This window comes from Pelophylax lessonae, assembly GCF_965119305.1.
Source record: "Pelophylax lessonae genome assembly, chromosome: 1".
Lineage (NCBI taxonomy): Eukaryota > Metazoa > Chordata > Amphibia > Anura > Ranidae > Pelophylax > Pelophylax lessonae.
Genome location: NC_138768.1, coordinates 789,149,624 through 789,155,559, shown reverse-complemented (window position 1 = coordinate 789,155,559; position 5,936 = coordinate 789,149,624).

The window sequence follows — 5,936 nt, the reverse complement described above, 5'->3', positions numbered from 1 at the left end:
TGATTCTTTTTCCAACTCAGTGATTCTGTTTTTGTTTTGTTTTTTAAATACAGCTGGATACAACAAAAACTGTTTCTGTCTTTGTTTAGGCTGCAAAGCAAAAAAATGTAATTATTTTAAAAGAGAGTGATTCTTTTCTATACCCACTGTATACAGCTTTTTCTAGATTGTTCTATATAAATGTCAAAGAAGATGTTTTAAAAGCTCCTGAATATAACACTGGTCTACAAATTTTGGGAGATTGACCTCTGAGATAAAATGTGCTAATTCTTACATATTTTGATTAGATGAATTTGAAAAGAGGTGAAAAGGGTGCTGGTTGGCTAAAGTTTGCAATATATTTAACAATAACTTTTTTATACACAGGCGAGTATATTTGCCTACAAGGGAGGGAGGTATCTGATGATCATTATGCCTTATCGACAAAGTACGGTATAACAATGAAAATGATATCACATGGATGTTTATACATTTATCTTCACATTGAGACTAAAGATTAGTACCTAACTATAATTTATTGTTCTTTTCTTGCAAGGTACATTTGTCTTGATCAGATCTACTAATCATACATCTGGTGACTTGTGAAAATGTCATTGCCTAACATTTCCAAGGAACAGTTGCATGATATTTTTCCTCAGAAGCCAGGATTGCCTTGAAACTGTGTAAACAACGCAGATAACTTCTGCCACATTTGTGGCGAGGTCTCATTTGCATCTTAAAGTGCAGTATGACGGCAGTGGTAAAAAAGGCAAACCACCTATATTCTGGATGCAAAATAGGGGATCAGGATAAGGGTTGGGCCCCTCATTATTATTATTATTACATTACATGTGCAACTAATCTGCATCATTGGCTAAACCAAGAAAAAGTCCATGCCTTTCGTAGTTCCAATCAAGTGGAGGGTGCATAAAAATGTTACATGAAAAACCAATAAGTTAGTAGAAAGTTATGTTATTATTATCAATAAAAAATACATTTATAATGATCGATGTGGCACCATTCTCATTGCTATATCACATTTTGCAGAAAAGTTATATAGCATAATCACACATCCCCTGGAGCCAATCAATTTTCAGGACTTAATTTTCCTTTATTAATGACCCAATTCTGGTAAAATTTAGCTACTTCCATTTTTGAGGCTTTCTCCTTGTAGACCAGTGTAATTTGTATACATACAGTGCATTGCGAAAGTATTCGGTCCCCTTGAACTTTTCGACCTTTTGCCACATTTCAGGCTTCAAACATAAAGATATAAAACTGTATTTTTTTTTTGAAGAATCAACAACAAGTGGGACACAATCATGAAGTGGAACAAATTTTTTTGGATATTTCAAACTTTGTTAACAAATAAAAAACTGAAAAATTGGGCGTGCAAAAATATTCAGCCCCTTTACTCCCAGTGCAGCAAACTGTCTCCAGAAGTTTATTGAGGATCTCTGAATGATCCAATGTTGACCTAAATGACTAATGATGATAAATAGAATCCACCTGTGTGTAATCAAGTCTCCGTATAAATGCACCTGCACTGTGATAGTCTCAGAGGTCCGTTTAAAGTGCAGAGAGCATCATGAAGAACAATGAACACACCAGGCAGGTCTGAGATACTGTTTTGGAGAAGTTAAAAGCCGGATTGGGATACAAAAAGATTTCCCAAGCTTTAAACATCCCAAGGAGCACTGTGCAAGCGATAATATTGAAATGGAAGGAGTATCAGACCACTGAAAATCTACAAAGACCTGGCCGTCCCTCTAAACTTTCAGCTCATACAAGGAGAAGACCGATCAGAGATGCAGCCAAGAGGCCCATGATCACTCTGGATGAACTGCAGAGATCTACAGCTGAGGTGGTAGACTCTGTCCATAGGACAACAATCAGTCGTATACTGCACAAATCTGGCCTTTATGAAAGAGTGGCAAGAAGAAAGCCATTTCTTAAAGATATCCATAAAAAGTGTCATTTAAAGTTTGCCACAAGCCACCTGGGAGACACACCAAACATGTGGAAGAAGGTGCTCTGGTCAGATGAAACCAAAACTGAACTTTTTGGCAACAATGCAAAACGTTATGTTTGGCATAAAAGCAACACAGCTCATCACCCTGAACACACCATCCCCACTGTCAAACATGGTGGTGGCAGCATCATGGTTTGGGCCTGCTTTTCTTCAGCAGGGACAGGGAAGATGGTTAAAATTGATGGGAAGATGGATGGAGCCAAATACAGGACCATTCTGGAAGAAAATCTGATGGAGTCTGCAAAAGACCTGAGACTGGGACGGAGATTTGTCTTCCAACAAGACAATGATCCAAAGCAAAATCTACAAGGGAATGGTTCACAAATAAACATATCCAGGTGTTAGAATGGCCAAGTCAAAGTCCAGACCTGAATCCAATCGAGAATCTGTGGAAAGAACTGAAAACTGCTGTTCACAAACGCTCTCCATCCAACCTCACTGAGCTCAAGCTGTTTTGCAAGGAGGAATGGGCAACAATTTCAGTCTCTCGATGTGCAAAACTGATAGAGACTAGGGATGATCGAACTTTTCAAAAGTTTGGTTCGGCCAGAACATCCGAACTTCCCGAAAGTTCGGCCCATATTTCAGAACCCCATTGAAATCAATGAGACCTGAACTTCGGTAATCAAAAAACACCATTTTGAAGCCCTAAAACCCAATAAATGCCCCTAAAAAGTGCCTAGGGTTCTGGGTCATGCCCCAGGGACTATTAATCACACAAAAAAAGTTCTTAAAAACTGTCATTTTTGATAGAGAGCCAATTATTGAAAAAATTAAAAAAAAAATTAAAAAAAAAGAAATTTCTTTGGATTTAGTATCTGGGGGGTCTAAAAAGTGTACCTGTTAAGTTTCAGCTCTGTAGCATGTCCAGAACCAGAAAAAAAAGATCGTTTGTATTAGGTCACTTATAGAACAGGGATATGGCTCCACTATTTTCACACCTTGCCAGTTTAGTAGCAGGCGTTTTTTTGGGCATTTTTTTGTGGTCTTTTGAGGCAGGCAAAACATCTGAACTTGTGTATAGAGGTATATATACACACATACTTATATGTATATATACACCTAGACATATATAGGTGTGATAGTAGCAGAAATATATGCTTGCGCTAATGAAATAATTAACACTAATATGGCTCCGCTCCTATAACACTTATATATGTGTAAGTGTAAAAATACATACAAGTATGTGTGTATATATACCACTATACACAAGTTCAGATGTTTTGCCTGCCTCCAAAAACCCCTAAAAAAATGCCTGCAACAACACACCTGGGCGTTTTGTTTTGTTTTTGGCGCTAGCGTTTTTTTGGTAATTTTTTTGGGCGTCTTTGGAAGCAGGCAAAACATCTGAACTTGTGTATAGGGGTGTATATACACACATACTTATATGTATTTTTACACTTAAACATATATAGGTGTGATAAGGGCGGAGCCATATTAGTCTTAATTATTTCATTAGCACAAGCATATATTTCTGCTACTATCACACCTATATATGTCTAGGTGTATATATATACATATAAGTATGTGTGTATATATACCCATATACACAAGTTCAGATGTTTTGCCTGCTTCCAAAGATGCCCAAAAAAATGCCCAAAAAAACGCTAGCGCCAAAAAAAAAAAAACACCCAGGTGTGTTGTTGCAGGCATTTTCTGGGGTTTTTGGAGGCAGGCAAAACATCTGAACTTGTGTATAGTGGTATATATACACACATACTTGTATGTATTTTTACACTTACACATATATAGGTGTTATAGGAGCGGAGCCATATTAGTGTTAATTATTTAATTAGCGCAAGTATAGATTTCTGCTACTATCACACCTATATATGTCTAGGTGTATATATACATATAAGTATGTGTGTATTTATACCCCTATACACAAGTTCAGATGTTATGCCTGCCTCCAAAGACCCCAAAAAATGCCCAAAAAAAAGCCAGCTACAAAAATGCCCAGGTGTGTTTTTGCAGCAGGCGTTTTTTTCGGCATTTTTGTTGGGGTCTTTGGAGGCAGGCAAAACATCTGAACTTGTGTATAGGGGTATAAATACACACATACTTATATGTATATATACCCATACACATATATAGGTGTGATAGGAGCGGAGCCATATTGGTGTTAATTATTTAATTAGCGCAAGTATAGATTTCTGCTACTATCACACCTATATATGTCTAGGTGTATATATACATATAATTATGTGTGTATATATACCCATATACACAAGTTCAGATGTCATGCCTGACTCCAAACTTGTCCTCAAAAAGCCCTATAAATGCCTGTAGCCAAAAAGCAGGCTGACAGGCGAGAAACCATATCGGTGTTCTGTAAGTGACCTAATAGAAACTAACTTGTTTCTATTGCGGTCACCCTGACATGGAAGGGTTTAGTCACCCTGCCATAGCAGTCAGAGTCAGTTCAACCTACACTATATTATGGTCACCCTGGCACTTAACACTTTCCCTACAGAAACTACATTTTTGCATCTAGCTAAAGTGTAAAAAAAGCACTCTAACTACACTAGATATCCCTTTCCTCACACTAATAAATGCTACAGTAAATGACAATTTTGAAGCAGAAGTAACAGAACTGCTTCCACTCTCTTCCATGTCCCTGTATTACAATGTTAGGAATTTGCCGGGGCTATCTTATATACTGGGGGGCATATTCACTAATGATTTGCCTAGGGACCCCCTAGTCACTCCAATCACATTCCTACCATTCTCCTGCCCCCTCAATTGGCTTTTACTCATGGTTCTAGTCCAATCACGGGCTTTTAAAGCCCATTTCCTGTCACATTGCATTTTGGTCTGTTCTGGTTGCCGAATTCCGAACTTTTTCAGCAAAAAGTTCTAAATTTGGCCGAACCTTGAACAGCCAATGTTCGGGTCGAACCGATGGTCGACCGGAACCGTTCGATCATTCCTAATAGAGACATACCGCAAGCGACTTACAGCTGTAATCACAGCAAAATGTGGCGCTACAAAGTATTAACTTAAGGGGGCTGAATAATTTTGCAAGCCCAATTTTTCAGTTTTTTATTTTTTTAAAAAAGTTTGAAATATCCAATAAATTTCATTCCACTTCATGATTGTGTCCCACTTGTTGTTGATTCTTCAAAAAAAAATTACAGTTTTATATCTTTATGTGTGAAGCCTGAAATGTGGCAAAAGGTCGAAAAGTTCAAGGGGGCCGAATACTTTCAGAATGCACTGTACATGCAGGCAGTTATACTTACTTATTATACACTATATTACCAAAAGTATTGGGACACCTGCCTTTACACGTACATGAACTTTAATGGAATCCCAGTCTTAGTCCGTAGGGTTCAATATTGAGTTTGCCCACCCTTTGTAGCTATACAGCTTCAACTCTTCTGAGAAGGCTGTCCACAAGATTTAGGAGTGTGTCTATGGGAATGTTTGACCATTCTTCCAGAAGTGCCTTTGCGAGGTCAGGCACTGACGTTGGATGAGAAGGCCTGGCTCGCAGTCTGTGCTCTTATTTATCCCAAAGGCATTCTATTGGGTTGAGGTCAGGACTCTGTGCAGGCCAGTCAAGTTCCTCCACCCAAAACTTTCTCATACATGTCTTTATGGACCTTGCTTTCTGCACTGGTGCACAGTCATGTTGGAACAGGAAATGGCCACCACCAAACTATTCCCACAAAGGTGGGGGCATGAAATTATCCAAAATGTCTTGGTATGCTGATGCTTTAAGAGTTCCCATCACTGGAACTAAGGAGCCAAGCAACCAGACACCATAATTCCCTCTCCACTAAATGATTTGGACCAGTGCACAAAGCAAGGTCCATAAAGACATGGATGAGTGAGTTTGGGGTTGAGGAACTTCACTGGCCTTAAAGGAGCCCTGACCTGAACCCGATAGAACACCTTTGGGATGAATTAGAGCGGAGACTGT